The sequence below is a fragment of the Trichosurus vulpecula genome, chromosome 6 (assembly GCF_011100635.1).
Source record: "Trichosurus vulpecula isolate mTriVul1 chromosome 6, mTriVul1.pri, whole genome shotgun sequence".
In the NCBI taxonomy this organism is placed as follows: Eukaryota; Metazoa; Chordata; class Mammalia; order Diprotodontia; family Phalangeridae; genus Trichosurus; species Trichosurus vulpecula.
In genome coordinates, this window is record NC_050578.1 from 66680757 (window position 1) to 66706975 (window position 26219).

Sequence of the window (26219 nt, forward strand, 5' to 3'; positions counted from 1 at the left end):
AGCCAGAAGCAAGTACTGAGCTCATGCCTTTTCAAAATCAGCTGAGAGTCACTAGGTAACAGGAGATTGTCAAAGGCATGTTTCAAGCCAGCCCAAGTTATTAAAGAAGACAAGTATGAAGCCAGAACATGGGCTAAGTTAATCTGAAGCAGAAAATAGGCTGAGCCACAGTACAAAGGATAAAAGCAAAATGGGACCCAAGTTCTAGACAGCTAGATATAGGAGCTAGGATGGGAGTGGGGGTAGAAGATTGGTGTCCAATTCATTTGAATTCAATAAACATTAAATGGAAGGTTCTATGTCCAGAATCAAGGTCGAGAGTTGAATCTTTCAAGATGAGCACCTTGTTTCTTCTTGAGCAGTGTGAAAGTTTGATAGGAAGAGGGCTAGTGAACTGTCCCTAGGGAGGCAATGGCGTGAGTAAGCTTCTGTGATCCAAAAGGTTGTCCACCCTATTCATCTCAAGCACCCCTTGAGTTCACAGGTACGGGAATTGCTTTAAGGGAGTTCTTGTATTCCTTTTGGGATTCCTTTTTCTGCTTTGGGGGTTTCATTGTCTATTTCATTCTCCAAAAGACTTCTCTAGAGAGTGACCATAGATCTGGGACCTTACCCATGGTTACTTACCAACACCTTTGAAAAATGTTTAATGATTCATTAGCATGACAAACTGTGAAAATTCTAAAACATCTGCTATCTACAGATTGCAAAGTTGTTTCAGATAAGTAATCTTAAAGAGATTTCTGGAAGAAAAACACTGAAGGGCAAGTCACAATGTCTTTTCTGGAGCTATTCTAAAAGTCTAGCTTGACCAAATCATGCAAATGTAGCGTGTAATAAAACATAAAGTGAAAAGGATCAAAATAGAAAATGTGGTGAGTTAGCATTTAATAGCCTAAGAAGTCAATACCAAAAGCAGATAATGGTGTTTAGAAGTCAGTTATGGTTTCTTGGAACTTTATGTCCTAGCTATTCTTGTAGTAACTTCATTTAGGGGATATGGAATCAGGTTTTGCTGAACTTTACACAGACTACTAATATACTCCACTGGCCTACAGATTCTAATTTTGCTTAAATGTAGGCTCTTACATAATCTCTGTCTTTCCAAAATGTAAACATTGCAGAGATCATTTGACAGCATATTGAGCATTTGCATTTGAGCAAATTAAAATGCCTTTTCTTCTTAATCAAGTTATATCTGGGAGTTTACAAACCCAGTTCTCTTTGCTCATAAGTAGTCTATTCTCTTGTTGTTTGGAAAGGCAAACATTCCCATGCACTTTTGAATATAGCCTGTGATGTGATTTAATTCCTTCTAAATTTAACCAAGGTAAATACTTTCCCTTGACAAAATTTGATGATGATAAATACTAGCTTGTGATGACAAAACCTTTTCAGGAACTCTAGGCTTATATCATTATTCTTCAAAGGTGAAATTCCATTGTTATTTTTACAAAGCATCCAGCTTGAGGAATAAAATGTTCTAAGGGTTACATAATGTGGATTATGTTTGAGTAACATCCCATTATGCTTATCCTCATATATCAATGATTGTCATTAAAAGCATATTTTTGAGGGAAAGAAGAGTGAGGGAATCCACAGGATGGGATCCAGACAAGGCATCCAGAAGGTATTGGACTAGCAAGAGACTTTGCCTGATGAAATGGATCAAAGTGAGCAGGATATTTTCTTTACAGAATTACATGAATGTATCTCATAGGGCCAAGGGTCATTAAAGATTTGCCAAAGGCTTTTGCATCTTCTCCTATGTTATATGCCCAACATGGCCCAGGTGAAATACTCCAAGGGTCAGCCTTTGATAATTAAAACTATTCACCCTTGTTATTAAAACTCATCTTGCTTGTGAAGTCTAAAGCCAGGCTGCTTTGAGGAGCTCAAATCATAATTAGTTTAATAAGATTATCTGGGGAGGTTATAGTAGAAAAAAATATCATTCAGTTCAAAGGCAGAAACAGGAGAATCTTGATCCAGCTTAGCAAGTGAATTGACAAAAGTCTTTCATGACTCCATAACTAAGTTTTAAATTTCTTGGGAACAGGAATTGTATCTGATACTTCTTATTTATCCTCCAGAGCACCAAAGACTTAAGCATTTATTTGACACTTCAGTGGATCTTATATCTCATCGAGGTGGCTACTCCACTCAGTGACTTATAAGAATGCTCTGGGATCTCCTCTGGCTCAGCCCTACTCTGTAAAATGAAGGTAATAAACCACCTTCCTTACTTTCCTCACACAGAGAGGCTGACTGGAAGGATGATAATGTATGAGAAAGATTGCTTGCCAGGTTTCTTCAGCTATAGTTGCTTGCTAGCAATCTTCATGCGGGGCTTTGAATTTCAGTTTTTGGATTGTTTTTATGCCCTTCTCACTTCTGGTTATCATGTTGGTTTGTTTTTTCTCAGCCATACAGTTACTACCCTTCATTCAGTTCTACTGAGTTCTACTGTAGAGAAGGTGGTTTCAATATTTGAATGGCATGGTTAAATCAAGATTTAGAGAAATGATGTACCAATAATATTCTTCACACACACACACACACACACACACACACGTATGTGTGTGTGTGTGTGTGTGTGTGTGTGTGTGTGTGTGTGTATGAGTGTGTGTGTAGTTGATAGAGGGTTAGCTTTGGAGTTATGAAAAGTAAGTTTTGCCTCTGGTATATAGACTCATAGGAGTGTAAAACATGGATGGTAGATTAAACTAGTCATGGTTTAAGCTCTTTAAATCACCCTGACTTCAGACTTGCCAAAAGAGCCCATTTAGTCCAATAATCTTAATTAAATGAGGAAAATGAGGCCCAGACAGATTAAATAAGTTGCCCAGGTTCATCTATGTAGAAGATGACACACCCTGGATTTGAATGCAGATCCTTTTACTCATTCTACTCTACCATGTTTGACACATAAGTACATATATGCATATGTGTATATATATGTGTATGTATGCATACATACATATTGTCTCCCCCAACTAGACTATAAGTTTCTTTTTAAAAACATATTTAAGGCAATTGGATTAAGTGACTTGCCCAGGATCATGCAGCTTGTGTCTGAACCCATATTTGAACTCAGGTCCTCCTGACTTCAGCACTGGTGCTGTGTCCACCCAGTCACCTAGTTGCCTCTAAACTATTAGTTTCTTGAGGAAAAAGGCTTTTTCAACACTTATCTTTGTATACCTAGTCTCTACAATAATAGTATATAGTGCCTGGCACAAAAACACAATAAATCTTTGTTATTTGATAAGAATCCAATTTACAGATAAGTTGCTCCAATGGATAAGTAGAGAAATACTCATAGCAGAAGTTCCACACTCCTAAAATCCAAAGTCTAGGCCAAATTAACTAAAGTGTCCTCTACTTTTGACCTACAATTAATTATGATGAATCCAGATTTAGGACTAAAAGGGATTATTGAGGTTATCAAATCCAACCCCTACATTTTCACAGATGAGAACATTTGAGGCTCAGTGAGGTTAAGTGACTCCCCTAGTGTCTCACAGGTAATAAGAAGCAAAGGCAGAATTAAAATTCAAGGCCTCTGACTCAAAATAAACAGCACTAATTTCCTTTGCCACAAAGCTCTGTCTTCAGTAGAGGAAAGTTTTTACCTCAAAGTGTAGGCCAATGTGGAGAAAGCTCTTTAGGATAAATAACAGCCTAGAGAGAATCCGGTGAACCTGTGGTCTGACTTGGCCCTGAATAGGCCTTAATGTGTGTTATGAGAAAGATTCATAATGCCCCACACCTCTCTTTCCCATCTGTTAGCTGAGAATAATCATCATGTTTGTTTACTTAGTATTATTGGATTCCTGTAGTGATTTTTCTCCAAGAGCCTGAGGCACTTATCCTTCACCTAAACAAAAAAAATTCTGAAAAATAATGCAGTTATCCTCACAGCTATTTGTAAAGGACTTTTGAGGTTCTTAGAAGAAAGGCTCAGTATGACTCAAAATAGAGTTATTCTACTCATCAGTAGGGCAGAGTTAGCCTTTATTTTTTTGGCTTATAGATTGTTTATGAATATTCTACAAGAAGGCTATGGAAATTTGGCACATCCCCCTCCCTTGAAAATCTTAGGCATTAGGCCTACTGGTAAGGATATCAACAACACAAAATTAGTTCTTTAACATAGTCATGGTATTAGTTTAAGAAAGTTTGTTACCTCATTTCCTTCATACATTGCATTGTCTGTTCTTAAATTAAGCTATTAAAACTAAACTTCTACTTATACCAAGATATGAATATTTGTCACTAAAACGTGTTGGCAATCAATAAATATTTACCAAGAACCTAAGTGGGTGGTGTGTTATCAAGGAGGAAAAACAATGGTTTTAGAGTCAGAAGGCTTGTTTTTAGAGCCCTTAAGTTGGAATTTGAACTGTAATTCTTCCATTTATGATTTGTATGACCTTGGACAAGGCAATGTCTCTGGGTTTCATTTTCTTTATTTATAAAATTAAGGCAGTTGCATTAATAGTAATAGCATTTATGGAATGCTTAAGGTTCGCAAAGTTCATTTTATCCTCCCAACAACCCTTATTATGCCTTATTTCTAGATGAAGAAACAGGCAAACATGTTAAGTGACCCTTCCAGTATCACATAGCTAGTAAATTTCTGAGGCTGGATTTCAGCTCAGGTCTTCCTATCTCTGAATCTAACACTCTGTTATCTGTACCAACCTAGCCGCTTTCCAGGCCTAAACCCTATAATCATTTTCTGTGTCTAGTGTTGTGCTAGGCCAAGTAGAATCTACAAAAGATTAGGAGCTTTTAATCTAGCTGGAAAAATAAGATGTATGTATATAAAACAATTAATGAATAAGCCAAATTTATCTATATACGTGTACTTAAACATATATACACATACATACAAATATGTGGATGTAGTATATACTCATATATTAACTTTACTAAATTCTGTAGCATCATCCACTTGAGAACTGGACATTTCTAATGTGTTAATTCTGTGGTAAAGACCCTAAGTTCGTAAGCACTGGATACAGAACAGATCAAAATAAAATCTTAACCTTAAAAATAAATAACCAAAATAAATATTAAATGACAACTTATGTAAGTAACTTTGCAAGTTACTAGGCAAAGATGAAAAAATACAGAGACCGTATCCTCAAAGAACTTATCATCTAATAGGAGGGATCAACCATGAACATAAATAAGTATGATTCAAGGTAGAATTTGATAAAGGAAAAGAAGGGTTCTAGACACAATGCTATAAGATGGGAGAATTGTTTTCAGTTGGGGGGGGGGGATCAAGAAGTGTTTCAGAACAATTCAATAAACTATTATGTATCATATGGAAGAGAGATTAGACTGGCAATGTTTGGTCCCAAAAGATAGAGCCAGAAACAGTGGGTAAAAGCAAAAAAATGGCTTGACATCAGGAAAATCTAATAATTGTAGCTGTGTAAAAAAAGTATCATGGGCTATCTCAAGAGGCGGTGGGTTTTAGCTCTTTGGAAGTCTTCAAGCAGAAACTATATGGTTGACAGCATATCAGTTATATTATAATGACAGATAGCAACAAGAGTCCTGGGAGTAGCAGCCCCCAATCCCACCCCAGACCACCAGTTTTTCTTCCAATTCAGCCTTCACAGCCATCATCTGGGGAAAGAAATCCCATGGAAAAGGGGCCAGCCTTCCCCACCCACTGCTAAACAACTGCCTCCCACAGAGCACACAAGCCAGCCTAGCTTGAGGACAAAGCTACCTTGGAGAAGAGACAGGAGTCAGTATGTACCAGAAAAGCCAAACCACAACCACCTTGGCCACCATTTCCTCTCAACCCCAATGGAAACAACCCAGGACCCTGAGACCAAGACACTACTGCCCATATTTGGGGAAATCTAAAAATGGCTTCCATTTTCCATATGTAGTTCTGCTTGGTTTCAACTCCATGGAACAAGTTGCCCCTTTCAGGACAAGGGGATCACCTCTCGTCTCATCACTATGGAGCTAACTCAGCCTTAAATACTTCTTCCCACCTTCCTCAACCTCCTCTTCCCTTTGATTAGAGGGATGGAAGGTGGAGCACTGAATTATTCCCAAAGCTTTCCTTTATACAGGACAGGGATTGAATTTCAAGATTACCTCACTTTCCATATGCAGCTCTACTTGGTTTCAACTCCATTGATCATCTGGCACCAAATGGCAGGTGGTGCCCTTTCTTCTCTACCCCGTCCCCACTGAATTTCAGCTTCATTTTGTGTATTGTCTTTCCCCATTGGATTGTAAGCTTCTTGAGGACAGGGATTGTGTTTCTTTTTCTTATTTGTAACCCTAGAACTTGGCACAGTGCCTGACACAGAGCAGGTACTTTAAAATATTTAATGAATTGACCTATTCCTCAAGTAGATTTATTTTTATTTAGAGACCTTCTTATAATACCCTCTTGGAGTAGAACTGAAGGAAAGTATCCAGTTCTTGTGAGCCCAGGATGTAGAAAAGCTTTTGGTCGTGTATTTGTGTAAGTAAATAGAACATATATGCTAATAATTACATGATAATAATAATGATAGCTAGCATTTACAAACACTTTCCAATATTATCCCATTTAATTCTAATAACAGCCCTGGGAGTTAAGGCCTATTTTTATGCCGATTTCACAACTCAGAAAACTGAGGAAGACAGAAAGTAAGTGATTTGCCTAGGATCACAAAGCCAATAAATATCTGAGGCTATATTTGAACTCATGTCTCCTTATCCACTGCACTGCCTAACAATTAAAGACATCAAGAGAAGCTTCTATAAGAATTACCAGTTGGATTAAGCCTTGAGTGATTTCAAGAAGTGATTAGATTTGAAGAGGAAGAGTATTCTAGAAATTAGGAGACATTAATATGGAAATATATTTTACATGACTTGACATGCAAAAATGATATGTTGCTTGCCCTCTCAAGAGATGGGGGAGGGGCAGTGGAAAGGAAAGAATTTGGAACTCAAAATTTTAAAAATATAATTGGGAAATATTTAACAAAATATACATATTACAAAAATAGGGTTAAAAAAGAAATTGGGAGATACCCTATTCAAGATCATGGAAGTAGCATCTGGAATGACCTGTAGAGGAAAGATCATGGAAATCAAGTTTGGCTAGAAAGCAGAGTGTATGATCCATCTATAAAAATAGACCAGAGGTCCTTAAAGGGCAACAGAATAGTAGATATGTACAAATGGCTTTCTAGTGGTTGTAGGACTGAACTAGACCTCCTACGGTGGGCTGGAATATGGATAAGCAGAGAGGAAGGGGTAAAGCATTCCACACCAGTGAAACAGAAGAATTAAATGCAAAGAAGTGATGAAGAGCTTCCTAAAAGGAGCAGAGAGGATTTTTGGAGGAAGAATAAGAAATAAAATAAAACTGGGTGTTTTGGGTGAGGTTAGATTATGGGCATTCATATTTTTTCTGGAGACAAAACATGAGACAATTTAATGGGGAATATTGAATCATGGAATGTTCTTACATAAGGAGCAGTATGAGAAAGGAAGAAAGTCTCATGCTGTATGGTGATGCATCTGGTAGCTGGTGGCATCCACCTCAGTCTTTCACTCAAATGAAATATCTTGAGGGATTTTTCCCCCTTAGTTCATCTTCGTTTTAAAATCTTGATGATAACAGCATTGGACCAAATGCAGAGAGAAACCACTGAAAGTCAGGCATCTCTTTCAACAATGGATTATTAACTTGTTCTGTATCATTCTTTGCTTATTCTAATATCAAGATGCTGCCCTGAAATTCTAAGATGACTGTTATACTGAGGAGGAGTTTACTCTGCTCAGTGTATTTAACATGAACTGGAAGCCAGGAAGAGAACACATCAAATCCTATCCCTTGACTCTTATTCACTGTGTGATACTTGACAAATCACATTACCTCTCAGTTTCCTCATCGTTAAAATGGAGGTAATAATAATATCTACCTTATAGGGTTATTGTAAGGATCAACTTACAACCTGGGGCAGATAGGTACTACAATGGATAGAGCACTGGATTTGGAGTCAGGAAGACCTGATTTTGTATTCAGCTTCAGATACTTACTAGGTGTGTGAATCTAAACAAGTTACTTTTGTGTTTGCCTCAGTTTCCACCTCTGTAAAATGAGCTGGAAAAGAAAATTGTAAAACCCTTCCAGTATTTTTGCCAAGAAAACCTCAAATGTGTTCACAAAGAGTCAGAGAGGATTGAAAGGACAGGAGGAGGAGGAGGAGAAGAAGAACAACAACAACCATAACAACAGCAGCAACAGCAACAACAACCAGTAACCAGCCAAATGACAAATGGTAACAACTAACAATAACAACCAAGACGATTGACTTAATTTATATAAAGTACTTTGTGAATTTTAAAGATCATACTCACTCATTCATCTTTTAGGTTCTTTTTAGTTGTATTAATCCTAAGGCCATTAGAGGCATCCTGATACCTGAGTTTTACAAAAACTAACTGTGTATAGAATTTTCTACTGAAAATAAGAAATGATCACTGACTTTCTCATGTATGTTCAGCTACAGAAAGTGAAGGGCTAGCTAGAGAATGTAGTTCCAGTTTCAGGAAAACTAATAAAATCCACCCACTGAATTATTTTAGTAGAAATAATAGAAATTGGTTTTTGTTTTGTTTTCTGTTTGCTTTTTCGTATTCACTATTTTGCAAAGGAAAAGAAGCACTTGAACAGATTAGCAGACGTAATTGCAGAAGACTTTCAGTTGGATTGGAGAGGTAAAATTCCAATTAACACTTCTCACAGGTGATGATTCATTGCTATGTTCATAAACACACTAAAAATTCAAACTAAAGATTTTTTTTGTCAAATGTTTTCCAGTGAAACATTTGGAAAAAAAGGAACATTAATTCTTTAATCTACTGGTGTTGGCTTTCAGTTATTAAATCACTGCTCTGGGCTTCTGGGGCCATTTACTCAAAATACTAAGATCTGCAAACAGTAGCATTCTCCAAGCCCAGAACCCAAAGCAGCTGCTACAGAGGCTTGGAACAGTGCTCATCAAGAATCATTTATCATTCCTGATGACTGACCCAAGATGGTATAAAAAAGTTTTCAGGAAGTTGGAGAGTATACTGTAATGGAGGGTTGGTATAACATATAAGATTTTGTGGTTGAAAAAATCACAGCCTATAAATTACACAAAGATGGTATGGTAGGGGGTGAGTCAGTCAAACAAAAGGCAGTTATAATCAAACCTTGAATAGGAAACTAGAGAAAAATGGTGAGTTTATAAGCCTTTATTTTTCCTAGTTAGAGTGTAGTAAGTATAACCAGAAAATCAATGTATAATATAACATAAAAATTGATAAAAAGGAATAATTTGGAATAATTTTGTCAACTAATAAAGAATGAAATAGGCAGAGCCACAATAAGAATTTCTATAATGAGAATGCTGTAAAAAATACAACTTTGAAAGCATTGAAAACCCTCATCAATGCAATGACCAAAGAAGATTCCAAAGGACCAATGATGAAACATGACATCCATTGCAAAAAGGTGATAGTTTTTGGTTACAGAATGGGATATGCATACATACTTATGTATGCATGTGTGTGTATATATATATATATATATATATATATATACACATGTACATATAAACATGCTTGTATATATAATATACACATACATATGAGAAAAAAGCAGTAAATGAAATGAAAAGTGAAATGTTTATTTATAAAATTCAATCTAGGCAATTGATACAAAATATTTTAAAGTTAAAAATCTATGTGTATGTGAATAAATATGGAATTTTTTTTGGGGGGGAAGAAATCATTAAAAGCTTAGAGACAAGGGAAAGCCTTTTGTAGAAGGTAATGCTTGAGCTGAACTTTGAAGAAAACTAGAAATTCCAACAAGTAGAGATACACAAGGAATACATTCCAGACTGGGGAACAGCATGTATAGAAGAATGGAGATGGGTGATAGAAAATTTTATGAGAAAATGTAAGAAAGCTGGATCATAGAACAAGTAGAGGATTAACGCATAATAAAGAAGAAAACACAGGTGAAAACCAGTCATGAAAAGTTTTAAGTGCCAAAGAAAGGAGTTTGATTTTCACCCTAGTAGTAATTACTAGAGTTTACAGAATAGTGATCAGAGACATGGGTCACATCTGAGATTTAAGAAAATCTTTTTAGCAGCTGGATGTTATTTGTCTTCTTTCTCTTTATTGCTCTTGTGCTAAGAGATATCTATCATATGTGTGTATGTGCATATGTGTGTGTGTTTCTGTGTGTGTATTCGGTCTAGTCCAATCACTCTCCAAAGTTCACCATCTTAAATCAGTTCCTACATATTGTGTATCAGGTACTAGGATGTGGGGCTTCCATTATTGTCCATTATGATTCCACGTCACTAGGGAAATATTGGAAGATGTTCCATTCCATACATTCCCCCCTTCCTAGTTTCATTGATAAATATTCTCCAGATGTTTGCTTATCCTCTCAAATTTTTTTTTTTGCTTAACTTTGGGGCAACATCCTCGGTTATCTTTTGGCATCCTATCCTGTAAGGTCTTATGGATTAATGTGCACCCTATAGTGTTGCTTTTGTTTTCCACGCTTCTCTTCTCTAAATTGTTCAGGTGTTTGCTGGTAGAGATTGGTGCTCTGGTCTTGTGGCCCCCTTGTCATGGCTACTGTTTTTTTATCAGTTCATCAGATACCACAAAATCTCAACTTTGGAAGGAAGGACATCAGACACCAGCCTGACACCTAAACAAGAATCCACCTTACAGTACAAAGTTAGTACAGCCTTTGCTTGAAGTTAACCTTTTAAAATGTGAGCATCACTGTCATTATTTTTGTCAATTTTCCATTTTGTGAGGGGAAGTGGAGTTGAGTTTTTTTTTTCAAACAAGTCAGGATCAGGATTCTATAATCATATGAAGAGTTTTCCTAATGTTCAAACTTAGAATTGGTGTAAGACCTGAAGATCTAGTCCTCCTGCAATGTCTTACTGATGAATTAACTGCTTACCAGACTGGTTTCAAGTCAGAATAAAGATTTGAAAAATTGACTACTTTTATAACCATATCATAATTCCTCATATTGTTAGTCCTTGCCACATCTAATGCTTTTCAATTCCTTGAGGAAATATTTATGACACACAAATGTAGGCTTCTGAAGAGTCTGTGAAACTTTAGCTATTTCATTTCTTGATCTCAAATCATATTTATTCAAACAGGATTTCTCATCCTCCCCCTGCCCACTTTCACATTTGAAATCAATGAATATTAAGGTATAATCTTGATTTTGGAATGTCTTATCTTCATATAATTTCTCTTTTTCTTTTCTATCTCCCACAGAGGTTGGCATACAGTCTGTAATTATCTTAATGCAGTCTGTTTTCTCCCTATGAGTTCTGAAAGTTCAGATGACCATATGTGTTCTCTGGTCTTTGGGTGTACCATAAAGCCATCTCTGTCAAATTTGTTTGGCCACCATAAAGAGAAAATTCAATTGTAAACTACTTTTTAAAATTATTTTATATTTATTTAATAGTTTTAGTTTTCAGCATTGATTTCCCCAAGAGTTTAAATTACAAATTTTCCCCCCATTTCCACCTTCCCCCACACTCCAAGATGGCATATATTCTGATTGCCCCATTCCCCAGTCAGCCCTCCCTTCTGTCACCCCACTCCCCCCACCCCCTTTTCCCTTTCCTTCTTGTAGGGCAAGATAGATTTCTATGCCCCATTACCTGTGTATCTTATTTCCCAGTTGCATGCAAAAATAGCTTTTTTTTGAACGTCTGTTTTTAAAACTTTGAGTTCCAAATTCTCTCCCCTCTTTCTTCCCCACCCACCCTCCCTAAGAAAGCAAGTAATTCAACATAGGCCACATGTGTGCCATTATGCAAAACCTTTCCACAATACTCATGTTGTGAAAGACTAACTATATTTTGCTCCTTCCTATTCTATCCCCCTTTATTCATTTTTCCCTTGACCCTGTCCCTTTTTGAAAGTGTTTGCTTTTGATTACCTCTTCCCCTTATCTGCCCTCCCTTCTATCATCCCCCCTTTTTTATCTCCATCCTCTTTCTTTCCTGTGGGGTAAGATACCCAACTGAGTGTGTATGTTACTCCCTCCTCAGGGCAAATCCAATGGGAGCAAGATTCACTCATTCCCCCTCAGCTGTCCCCTCTTCCCTTCCTATAGAACCACTTTTTCTTGCCACTTTTATGTGAGATAATTTAGCCCATTCTATCTCTCCCTTTCTCCCTCTCTCAATATGTTCCTTTCTCATCCCTTAATTTTATTTTATTTTTTTAGATATCATCCCTTCATATTCAACTCACCCTGTGCCCTCTGTCTCTCTATATATGTATATTCCCTTCAGCTGCCCTAATACTGAGGTCTCATGAATTACACACATCATCTTTCCATGTAGGAATGTAAAGAAAACAGTTCAACTTTAGTAAGTCCCTTATGAATTCTCTTTCTTGTTTACCTTTTCATGCTTCTCTTGATTCTTGTATTTGAAAGTCAAAATTTTCTATTCAGCTCTGGTCTTTTCACTGACAAAGCTTGAAAGTCCTCTATTTTATTGAAAATCCATATTTTGCCTTGGAGCATTATACTAGTTTTGCTGGGTAGGTGATTCTTGGTTTTAAAATTATTTATCCTGGATATATTTTATAGGTCAGTTGTTTTTATAATGAGATGTCACTATTTTATTTTTCATTTTTCAATTTTGTTTTGTTGTTTCTTTATGTCTTATAGAGTCATTAGCTTTCACTTGCTCGATTCTAATTTTTAAGGAATTATTCTCTTCAGTGAAGTTTTGTACCTCTTTTTCCATTTGGCCAATTCTGCTTTTCAATACATTCCTCAACACACTAGATTTTTGTTCCTCTTTTGCCATTTGGACTATTCTGTTTTTTAAGGTGTTATTGTCTTCAGAATTTTTTATACCTCCTTTACCAAGCTGTACACACTTTTATCATGATTTCCTTTTATCACTTTAATTTCTCTTCACAAACTTTCTTCTACCTCTCTTACTTGATTTTTAAAATCCTTTTTAGCTTTTCTATTGCCTAAGACCAACTTATATTTTTCTTAGAAGTTTCAGATGTAGGAGTTTTGACTTTGCCGTCTTCCTTTGAGCACGAGGTTTGATCTTCCTTGTCACCATAATAACTTTCTGAAGTAAGAATTTTTTTTTCTGTTTTCTGCTTATTTTTCCAGGCTCTTTCTTACTGTTTCATTCTTTGCTAAAATGGGGCTCTGCTTCCTGGTAGAAGGTGCATTTTCCCCAGCTTCAGGGTTTTGTGCAGCTATTTTCAAAGATAATTCTAGGGACCTGTACAATTTAGTACTTCCAAGGCAATATGATCTAAGGAAAAGTGTTTACTACTCTTCTGCCCTGTGCTCTCATCTGTGAGCAACCACAGGCACTCTTTTCTGTCCTGAAACTTTGACCAGCATTCCTGTTTCTCTGCAGCTGCAAGCTCTGGTATGCTAGTGCTCTTCTTCACCTTGGAACTGTCATCCAAGAATGCAACCTGGATTCAAGCATAGGCAAAGCAACAGAGTCCTGCCCTCAGTGACCACAAAGAGACCTTTCTAATCTCCTTCTGACCAGTTATTCTACCCCCTTATGTTTGTGGGCTGATAGCTCTAGAAGCTGCCACTGTGGCTGCTAATTCAGTCACTCCCAAGGCTTGCTCCTGGTTCACTGGGGTCTGGTCTGTGCTGGTGTGGCCTTTATCATACTATATTCCACTCTTACCCTGGTGAGAAAACCTCTTGTGCCAATCATCTAAGTTGTCTTGGGCTGGAAAATTGTTTCATCCTTGCCTTTTATGGCTTCTGACATTCCAGAATTTCTTTTAGAGCATTATTTAAAGGGCTTTGAAGGGTTTGAAGGAGAGCTCAGGTGAGTGCCTGCCTTCATCTTCCCAACACTTCTTAGTGCTAGGCAAAGCACCCCCTAATTCTTCTGCCCTCCCTTCACTCTGTTTATTATATCTATATCTATATCCTCTGTACAGCTTCTTTGTATATATTCATTTGCATATTGTCTCCTCCAGCACTTAGCACAATGCTCTATTTTTGCTGTTTTCACAGTATCTATCAAACTTTTTTATGGCAGAGGACAGTGTGCTGATAGTAGTTAACTGGTAATTTTTTCATCCATAATTATCTATGACAAAAGTAAATCATAAAAAATTAAAGAATAGAAGTGGTCTGATTATAAAATGATATTTCAATGATTGTATTACATCATTTAATTTTCAAAAATGAAGTTAATATTTATGATCATAGGCTTATACATCTGTCTGAAAAAATAACAGATTAAAAGATTCTGATATTCCTAGTGTTTATAAATGTATAGCTAAGCTTTTATGTATGTATAAATATGGTAATATAAGAATATAGAAGGAGCAAAACCTGTACAGAAATGAAAAAAAAACATTCCTTTAAAAAGTTTCCTGCATTATTCAATTTTACTGAAAAGGCGTGATAAAATTTTAGTATACATTTGTTAGTAATGGGGTACAGATTTTCAGTTACTACTATAAACACCTGAATTGTCTGTCTTAAAATCTTTATAGTATGTAAAAGTAAAGTTTAGTTTTTAAATCCCATCTCAAAGCTATCCTTACAATGGAGTGATGACTCATCAACTAAATCCATGGCTTGTTTTCATTTTAAAGAAATTCAGAGGTCCTCAGATCCTGCTTTGGAATGATTGTGCACAAGTGATCACTATTTGTCCACACAAATATAAATACGCATCAATTTCGATTGGATAGTTAAATTACTTTGATGTATGTTTCTTTAAATGAAAGGGTCATGTAAAGAAGAGTCTTTTTCATGAAGGTCTTTTTTCATTTTTAAGTGGCTAGTAGTAGCCACTTGTAACAGTAATGAAGGTGGGACTTTTACTGTTTTCTCTTTTGGAGCACTGAGGTAATCAAGTGCCTTTGATAAGTATGGTCTTTGTTTCTTTGATTAAATAGGGAGCCTTTGATGACCTGCTTAAGAGACAAGTAAGCCTAGTTAACATAGGTGTGAATTGCATGGTTGTGACACCTGAAGAAGCATCATATGGTTTTGGGTGGCATGAATGTGACACCCTTTGTCCCTGAACACGGTATAAAAGCTCTGAGGCTGGTGTTATACCTTTGGGGGCACATGCATTGAAAGAGTTTTGGTGATGAGACTCTGGGTAAGCCTTTGAAGCAGGCCCCACCACAGCTTTGAAAACCCAGTTGTTGGTACTTCTCTGGTAACTATGTATTGCTATGGATAGACAGATTTGTGTTTATTTACTCTGTTTATATAATGTAGGCTTGTAATTTCTGTTTGTATTCTCTCTGAAGTTCAGATTGCTGGCTTTTTCCCACGAATTAAGTGAATGATATATGTATGTTTGCTTAAAGTGAGATTGTAAACCCCTTAAAGTTGCTTTCCTTAGAAAAGCAGATCAAAGAACCTGTGTTAGTAGCCTTCCTGTGTGCTGGTGTTATTGGTCTTACACAGTCACAGTAGCGGCAAGTAGCATTGTTGTTATACTGCTTAATAAATGCACACTGATTGACTGATAAAATGTAAACCTCTTGAAACCAACAATTGTTGCATTATCTGCATTTATATTTGAAGCACTGAGGACAAGACTTGGCACAAAATAAGTGTTTAATAAATATTTTTTGATTGATTGATTGTTACAGTGAAAGAAAAAAATATGCCTAGTCCTAGATTGAAAATATTTGAGTGAAACATGTGATATTCAGACACCATCTCTCTTTGCATAAAAGTAGATTTGAACCTATTTTTAGGTATTCACTCAATTTTGGGCTGTTAATACAGAAATGTATAATACCGGGGATCATTCTTTTAGATCTGAGATTATTTCTTAATTTTTTGTATGTCATGGCCCCCTTAGACATTATGGTGAATCCACTGGCCCTCATTTTTAGAATTGTGTTTTATTTTAATGCCATATTTTATTATTTAATATTTTTTAGTTTTCAGCATTGATTTCCACAATTTTTGAGTTACAAATTTTCTCCCCATTTCTACTCTCCACTCACTCCAAGATGGCATATATTCTGATTGCCCCATCCCCCAGTCAGGCCTACCTTCTGTCACCCCACTAACCCCCCATCCCCTTTTCCCTTTCTTTCTTGTAGGGCAAGATAGATTTCTTTGGCCCCCATTGCCTGTATATCTTATTTTCCAGTTGCATGCAAAAAACTTTTGTTTCTTTGAGCATCTGCTTTTAAAACTTTGAGTTCCAAATTCTCTCCAACCTTCATTCCCCACCCACCCTCCCTAAGAAGGTAAGCAATTCAACATAGGCCAAACATGTATCATTATGTAAAACACTTCCACAATACTCATATTGTGAAAGACTAACTATATTTCACTCCATCCTCTCCTGTCCCCCTTTACTCAATTTTCTCCCTTGACCCTGTCCCTTTTCGAAAGTGTTTGCTTTTGATTACCTCTCTTCTATCCCTTCTCCTCCCTTCGATCATGCCCCCTTTTCTATCCCCTTCCACCTACTTTCCTGTGGGGTAAGATGCCAAATTGAGTGTGTATGTTATTCCCTCTTCAAGTCAAGTCGAACAAGATCAAGATTCACTCTTTCCGCCTCACCTGCCCCCTCCTTCCTTCCAATAGAACAGCTTTTCCTTGCCACTTTTATGTGAGATAATTTAGCCCATTCTATCTCTCCTTTTCTCCCTCTCTCAATATATTCCTCTCTCATCCCTTAATTTCATCTTTTTTTTTAGATATCATCCCTTCATATTCAACTCACCCTGTGCCCTCTGTCTATATATATGTATATTCCCTTCAACTGCCCTAATAGTGAGAAACGTCTCTTGAATTACAAACACCATCTTTCCATGTAGGAATGTAAACAAAACAGTTCAATTTTAGTAAGTACATTATGATTTCTCTTTCTTGTTTACCTTTTCATGCTTCTCTTGATTCTTGTGTTTGAAAGTCAAATTTTCTATTCAGCTCTGGTCTTTTCACTGAGAAAGTTTGAAATTCCTCTATTTTATTGAAAATCCCTATTTTGCCTTGGAGCATTATACACAGTTTTGCTGAGTAGGTGATTTTTGGTTTTAATCCTAGCTCCTTTGATCCCTGGAATATCATATTCCAAGCCCTTTGATCCCTTAAGGTAGAAGCTGCTAGATATTGTATAATCCTGATTGTGTTTCCACAATACTCAAATTGTTTTTTTTTTTTTTTAACCTGGCTGCTTGCAGTATTTTCTCCTTGACCTGGGAATCCTGGAATTTGGCAACAGTATTCCTAGGAGTTTCCTTTTTGGGAACCTTTTCAACAGATGATCGGTGGATTCTTTCAATTTCTATTTTACACTCTGGCTCTAGAATATCAAGGTAGTTTTCCTTGATAATTTCTTGAAAGATGAAGTCTCAGCTCTTTTTTGATCATGGCTTTCAGGTAGTCCAATAATTTTTAAATTATCTTTCCTGGATCTATTTTCCAGATCCATGGTTTTTCCAATGAGATATTCCACATTGTCTTCCATTTTTTTCATTCCTTTGGTTCTGTTTTATAATATCTTGATTTCTCATAAAGTCACTAGCTTCCACTTGCTCCAATCTAATTTTTAAGGTGGTATTTTCTTCAGTGGTCTTTTGGACCACCTTTTCCATTTGGCTAGTTCTGCCTTTCAAGGCACTCTTCACTGCTTTGGCTTTTTGGAGATATTTTGCCATTTGAGTTAGTTTATTTTTTATTTTAATTTTTTTGAGATTTTTTTATTTTTAGTTTACAGCACTCAGTTCCACATAATTTTGAGTTCCAGATTTTCTTATCCCCCTCTCCAACTCCCTCCACAAGATAGCATGGAATCCAATATATGTTCTACATATAACTTCACCTTGAACTTATTTACACAATAGTCAAGTTGTAAAGAAGAATTATGATTAATGGAATGAATCATGAGAAAGAAGAAACAAAACAAACAAACAAAAACAAAGGAGAAAAAAACAAAGGGAAAAAAATAGGCGAGCATAAAGTGTGTCTCAATCTGCATTCAGAATCCACATTTCTTTCTCTGGACGTAGGTAGCCCCCTCCATTATGAGTCCTTTGGAGTTGTCTTTGAACCCTGTAATGCTGAGAAGAGTGAAATCTATCAGGGTTAGTCATCACAGAATCCATATATCTGTGGTTGTGTATAGTGTTTTCCTAGACCTGCTCCGCTCGCTTAGCAATATAGCGTGTAGGGTTTTCCAGGTTATTATGAAGTCTGTATCATCCACATTTCTTATAGCACAATAGTTTTACATTACCTTCATATGCCACAACTTGTTCAGCGATTTTCCAATTGATGGCTATCCCCTTGATTTCCAATTCTTTGCTACTACAAAAAGACCTGATATAAATATTTTTGTACATATGGGTCCTTTTCCTACTTGTGTGATCTCTTTGGGATACAGCCCTAGAAGTGGTATTGCTGGGTCAAAGGGTATGAACATTTTTATAGCCCTTTCGTCATAGTTCCAAATTGCTCTCCAGAATGGCTAGATCAGTTTGCAACTCTACCAGCAATGTAACAGTATTCCAATTTTCCCACATCCTCTCCAGCATTTATCATTTTCCTGTATTGCCATTTTAGCCAATCTGACAGGAGAGATGTGGTACCTAAGAATTGTTTTGATTTGCATTTCCCTAATCAGTAGTTATTTAGAGCACTTTTTCATATACCTATAAATGTCTTTAATTTCTTCCTTGGAAAACTGCCTGTTCATATCCTTTGACCATTTCTCAATTGGGGAATGACTTCTACTCCTATAAATTTGACTCAATTCCCCGTATATTTTAGAGACAAGGCCTTCATTGGAAACACTAATTGTAAAGATTTTCTCCCACTTTTTTGCTTCCCTCCTAATCTTTCTTGCATTGACTTTTTTATAGAAAAACATTTCATTTTAACATAATAAAAATTATCCATTTTGCATTTTGTAATGTTCTCTATCTCTTGTTGTGTCATTAATCCTTTGCTTTTCCATAAATCTCATAGGTAAACTTTTACTTGCTGTCTCAAATTGTTTATCGTATCAGTCTTTATTCCTAAACCATGAACCCATTTTGACTTTATTTTGGTATATGGTGTAAGACATTGTCCTATGCCCAGTTTCTGCCCTACCATTTTCCAATTTTCCCAGCAGTTTTTGTGAATTAGTGAATTCATAGCCCAGAAGCTGGAATCTTTGTGTTTATCATACAGTAGATTGCTGTAGCTCTTGACTAATTCATCTTGTGTACCTATCCTATTGCATTGATTCACTGTTTCTTAGCCAGTACCAGGTAGTTTTGATGACTGCTGCTTTATAGTACAACTTAATATCTGGTATGGTTAGGCAGCGGTAGAGCAGCTCTGTGGCTGCTTCCCTAGCATTTCTTTTCATTAGTTCCCTATTCTAGACTTCTTGTTCTTCCAGATGAATTTTGTTATTATTTTATCCAGCTCTATAAAATAACTTTTTGGTAGTTTGATTGGTATGGTGTTGAATAAATAAATTAATTTTGGTGTAATTTTCTTTTTTATTATATTAGCTCAGCCTAACCATTGGCAACTGATATTTTGCCATTTATTTAGATCTGTCTTTATTCACTTGAAAAGTGTTTCATAAATAAGTTCATATAGGTCCTGGGTTTTTCTTGGTCTATAGACTACCAAATATTTTATAGTGTCTACGGTAACTTTGAATGTAATTACTCTTTCTATCTCTTGCTGTTGGGATTTGTTAGTACTGTATAGGAATTCCAAGGCTTTATGTGGGTTTATTTTATATCCCGCAACTTTGCTAAAATTGTTTATTACTTCAAGTAGTTTTTTTACTTGATTCTCTAGGATTCTCTAAGTAAATCATCATATCATCTGCAAAAAGTGATAATTTAGTTTCTTCTTTTCCTATTCTAATTCCTTCAATATCTTTTTCTTCTCTTTTTTTTTAAATTTCTTTATTTATTTTTAGTTTACCACACACGGTTCTACATAGTTTTGAGTTCCAGATTTTCTCCCCTCCGTCCCCCCTCCCTCCCCAAGAAGGCATGGAATCTCATATAACTGTCATGTATAACTTCGCATTGAATTAATTTATGCACTAGTCAAGTCGTGGAGAAGAATTTTGATCAATGGAATGAATCATGAGAAAGAAGAAACAGAACAAAAAAAAAAAAACAAACCAAAAAAAAACAAAAGAGAAGCAAAAAAAAGGCGAGCATGTAGTGCGCCTCGATCTGTATTCAAACTTCACAGTTCTTTCTCTGGATGAAGATAGCATTCTCCATCGTGAGTCCCCAGGAGTTGTCCTTGCCCCTTAGGTTGCTGACAAGAGTGCAGTATGTCAGGGTTGGTCCTCACAGAATCCATATATCTGTGGCTATGCACAACGTTCTCCTGGCTCTGCTCCGCTCACTCAGCATTATGTCGTGTAGGATTTTCCAGGTTGTTATGAAGTCTGCATCATCCCCATTTCTTATGGCACAATAGTATTCCATCACCTTCATATACCACAGCTTGTTCTGCCATTCCCCAATTGATGGGCATCCCTTTGATTTCCAATTCTTGGCTACCACAAAAAGAGCCGCTACAAATATTTTTGTACATATGGGTCCTTTTCCCGCTTGTGTGATTTCTTTGGGATACAACCCTAGAAGTGGTATTGCTGGGTCAAAGGGTATGAACATTTCTATAGCCCTTTGGGCATAGTTCCAAACTGCTCTCCAAAATGGCTGGATCAGCTCACAACTCCACCAGCAATGCAACAATGTTCCAATTTCCCCACATCCTTTCCAGCATTTATCATTTTCCTGTTTTGTTATTTTAGCCAATCTGACAGGAGAGATGTGGTATCTAAGAGTTGTTTTGATTTGCATTTCTCTAATCAGTAGTGATCCAAAGCATTTTTTCATATGCCTGTAGATAGCTTTAATTTCTTCCTCTGAAAACTGCCTGTTCATATCGTTGACCATTTCTCAGTTGGGGAATGGCTTGTATTCCTATATATTTGGCTCAGCTCCCTGTATATTTTAGAAACGAGGCCTTTATTAGAGATACTAGTTGCAAAGATTTTCTCCCAGTTTTCTGCTTCCCTCCTAATTCTTGTTGCATTGGCTTTTTTTGTACAAAAACATTTCAATTTGACATAATCAAAATTATCCATTTTGCATTTTGTAATGCTCTCTATCTCTTGTTGGGTCATGAATTCTTTACTTTTCCACAAATCTGATAAGTAAACTTATTCCTTGCTTTACCAAATTACTTAGAGTATCAGCTTTTACTCCTAAATCATGAACCCATTTTGACTTTATTTTGGTATATGGTGTAAGATATTGGTCTATGCCCAGTTTTTGCCCTACCATTTTCCAATTTTCCCAACAGTTTTTGTGAAATAGTGAATTATTAGCCCAGAAGCTGGCCTCTTTGGGTTTATCAAAGAGTAGATTGCTAAACTTGTTGATTTCACCTACTTGTGTTCCTATCCTATTCCACTGATCCACACCCCTGTTTCTTAACCAGTACCAGGCAGTTTTGATGACTGCTGCTGTGTAGTACAGTTTAATATCTGGTGTGGCTAAGCCACCTTCTCTAGTATGTCTTTTCATTAATATCCTAGATACTCTAGACCTCTTGTTTTTCCAAATGAATTTTGTTATTATTTTGTCCACCTCAGTAAAAAAAAAAAATTTGTAGTTCGATTGGTATGGCACTGAATAGATAGATTAATTTAGGTAAAATTGTCATTTTTATTATATTAGCTCGGCCTAACCATGAGCAACTGATATTTCTCCATTTATTTAGATCTGATTTTATTCGCGTGAAAAGTGTTTCATAGTTATGTTCATATAGGCCCTGGGTTTGTCTTGGCAAATAGACTCCCAAATATTTTATAGTGCCTTCAGTAACTTTGAATGGAATTTCTCTTTCTGTCTCTTGCTGTTGGGCTTTGTCAGTAATGTATAGGAATGCTGAGGATTTATGTGGGTTTATTTTATATCCTGCAACTTTGCTAAAGTTGTTTATTATTTCAGTAGTTTTTTACTTGATTCTCTAGGATTCTCTAGATAAATCATCATATCATCTGCAAAAAGTGATAATTTAGTTTCTTCTTTTCCTATTCTAATTCCTTCAATTTCTTTTTCTTCTCTTATTGCTACAGCTAATGTTTCTAGTACCAAATTGAATAATAGGGGTGATAATGGACATCCTTGTTTCACCCCTGATCTTATTGGGAAGGCATCTAGTTTATCCCCATTACAAATAATGCTTGTCGATGGTTTTAGGTAGATGCTATTTATAATTTTGAGGAAGGTTCCACTTATTCCTATGCTTTCTAGTTTTTTTTAATAGGAATGGGTGTTGTACTTTGTCAAAGGCTTTTTCTGCATCTATTGAGATGATCATATGGTTTCTGCTAGTTTTGTTGTTGATATGGTCAATTATGCTAATAGTTTTCCTAATATTGAACCAGGCTTGCATTCCTGGAATAAATCCTACCTGGTCATAGTATATTATTCTTGTAATGAGTTGCTGCAATCTCTTTGCTAATATTTTATTTAAAATTTTTGCATCAATATTCATTAGAGAAATTGGTCTATAATTTTCTCTCTCTGTTTTAACTCTACCTGGTTTGGATATTAGTACCATATTTGTGTCATAAAAAGAATTTGGTAGGACTCCTTCTTCCCCTATTTTCCCAAATAGTCTGCAAAGTATTGGAATTAGTTGTTCTTTAAATGTTTGATAGAATTCACATGTAAAATCATCTGGACCTGGAGATTTTTTCCTAGGGAGTTCGTTGATGTCATGCTCAATTTCTTTTTCTGATATGGGGTCATTAAGAAATTTCACTTCCTTCTCTGTTAGTCTGGGCAGTTTATGTTTTTGTAGATATTCATCCATATCTCTAGGTTGTCAAATTTATGGGCATACAGTTGGGCAAAATAATTCCTAATTATTGTTTTGATTTCCTCTTCATTAGAGGTGACCTCACCCTTTTCATTTTTGATACTGGTAATTTGATTTTCTTCTTTCTTTTTTTTAATCAAATTGGCCAAAGGTTTATCAATTTTATTGGTTTTTTCATAAAACCAGCTCTTTGTTTTATTTATTAATTCAATAGTTTTCTTGGTTTCAAATTTATTAATCTCTCCTTTGATTTTCAGTATTTCTAATTTGGTATTTAATTGGGGGTTTTCAATTTGCTCTTTTTCTAGCTTTTCCAGCTGTATGCCCAGATCATTGATCTCCTCTTTCCCTATTTTATTCATGTAGGCATTTAGAGATATAAAACATCCCCTAAGAACTGCTTTTGCTGCATCCCATAAGTTTTGGTATGTTGTTTCATTGTTGTCATTCTCTTGAATGAAATTATTGTTTCTCTGATTTGTTCTTTGGCCCACTCATTCTTTCGAATTAAATTATTTAGTTTCCAATTATTTTTTAGCTTATTTTTCCATGGTACTTTATTAAAAATGATTCTTATTGCATCATGATCTGAAAAGGATGCATTGACTACTTCTGTTTTTCTTTTTTTTTATTTTTTAATAAATTTCTTTATTTATTTTTAGTTTACCACGCACGGTTCTACATAGCTTTGAGTTCCAGTTTTTCTCCCCTCCCTCCCCCCTCCCTCCCCAAGATGGCATGAAGTCTCATATAACTGTCATGTATAACTTCGCATTGAATTAATTTATGCACTAGTCAAGTCGTGGAAAAGAATTTTGACCAATGGAATGAATCATGAGAAAGAAGAAACAGAACCAAAAAAAAAAAAACCCCCAAAAACAAAAACAAAAGAGAAGCAGAAAAGGCGAGCATGTAGTGTGCCTCAGTCTGTATTCAAACTTCGCAGTTCTTTGTCTCGATGAAGATAGCATTCTCCATCGTGAGTCCCCAGGAGTTGTCCTTGCCCCTTAGGTTGCTGAGAAAAGCGCAGTATGTCAGGGTTGGTCCTCACGGAATCCATATATCTGTGGCTGTGCACAACGTTCTCCTGGCTCTGCTCCGCTCACTCAGCATTATGCCGTGTAGGTTTTTCCAGGTTGTTATGAAGTCTGCATCTTCCCCATTTCTTATGGGACAATAGTATTCCATTACCTTCATGTACCACAGTTTGTTCAGCCATTCCCCAATTGATGGGCATCCCTTTGATTTCCAATTCTTGGCTACCACAAAGAGAGCTGCTATAAATATTCTTGTACATATGGGTCCTTTTCCCGCTTGAGTGATTTCTTTGGGATACAACCCTAGAAGTGGTATTGCTGGGTCAAAGGGTATGAACATTTCTATAGCCTTTTGGGCATAGTTCCAAAACGCCCTCCAAAATGGCTGGATCAGCTCACAACTCCACCAGCAATGCAACAATGTTCCAATTTCCCCACATCCTTTCCAGCATTTATCATTCTCCTGATTTGTTATTTTAGCCAATCTGATAGGAGAGACCCAGAGCACTTTTCCATATGCCTGTAGATAGCTTTAATTTCTTCCTCTGAAAACTGCCTGTTCATATCCTTTGACCATTTCTCAATTGGGGAATGGCTTGTATTCCTATATATTTGGCTCAGCTCCCTGTATAATTTAGAGATGAGACCTTTATCAGAGATACTAGTTGCAAAAATTTTCTCCCAATTTTCTGCTTCCCTCCTAATTCTTGTTGCATTGGCTTTTTTTGTACAAAAACATTTCAATTTGACATAATCAAAATTATCCATTTTGCATTTTGTAATGCTCTCTATCTCTTGTTGGGTCATGAATTCTTTACTTTTCCACAAATCTGATAAGTGAACTCTTCCTTGCTTTCCCAAATTACTTAGAGTATCAGCTTTTACTCCTAAATCATGAACCCATTTTGACTTTATTTTGGTATATGGTGTAAGATATTGGTCTATGCCCAGTTTCTGTCCTACCATTTTCCAATTTTCCCAACAGTTTTTGTGAAATAGTGAATTATTAGCCCAGAAACTGGCCTCTTTGGGTTTATCAAAGAGTAGATTGCTAAACTTGTTGATTTCACCTATTTGTGTACCTATCCTATTAGTACCATATTTGTGTCATAATAAGAATTTGGTAGGACTCCTTCTTCACCTATTTTCCCAAATAGTCTACAAAGTATTGGAATTAGTTGTTCTTTAAATGTTTGATAGAATTCACATGTAATTCTTGTAATGGGTTGCTGCAATCTCTTTGCTAATATTTTATTTAAAATTTTTGCATCAATATTCATTAGAGAAATTGGTCTATAATTTTCTTTCTCTGTTTTAACTCTACCTGGTTTGGGTATTAGTACCATATTTGTGTCATAAAAAGAATTTGGTAGGACTCCTTCTTTACCTATTTTCCCAAATACTCTACAAAGTATTGGAATTAGTTGTTCTTTAAATGTTTGATAGAATTCACATGTAAAACCATCTGGCCCTGGAGATTTTTTCCTAGGGAGTTCGTTGATGGCCTGCTCAATTTCTTTTTCTGATATGGTGTCATTAAGAAATTTCACTTCCTTCTCTGTTAGTCTGGGCAGTTTATGTTTTTGTAGATATTCATCCATATCTCTAAGGTTGTCAAATTTATTTGCATACAGTTGGGCAAAATAATTCCTAATTATTGTTTTGATTTCCTCTTCATTAGAGGTGACCTCACCCTTTTCATTTTTTATACCGGTAATTTGATTTTCTTCTTTCTTTTTTTTAATCAAATTGGCCAAAGGTTTATCAATTTTATTGGTTTTTTCATAAAACCAGCTCTTTGTTTTATTTATTACTTCAATAGTTTTCTTGGTTTCAATTTTATTAATCTCTCCTTTGATTTTCAGTATTTCTAATTTGGTATTTAATTGGGGGTTTTCAATTTGCTTCTGCTTTTCTGCACTGGATTGTGAGGTTTTTACGCCCTAGTACATGGTCAATTTTTGAGTATGTGCCATGTACTTTTGAGAAGAAAGTATATTCCTTTTTATCCCCATTCAGTTTTCTCCAGGGGTCTATCATATGTGCCTTTTCTAAAATTCTGTTTACCTCCTTAACTTTTTTTCTTATTTATTTTGAGGATAGATTTATCAAGTTCAGAAAGGGGGAGGTTGAGGTCTCCCAATATTATAGTTTTGCTGTCTATTTCTTCCTGTAACTCCCTTAACCTCTCCTCTAAGAATTTGTATGCCTTACCACTTGGT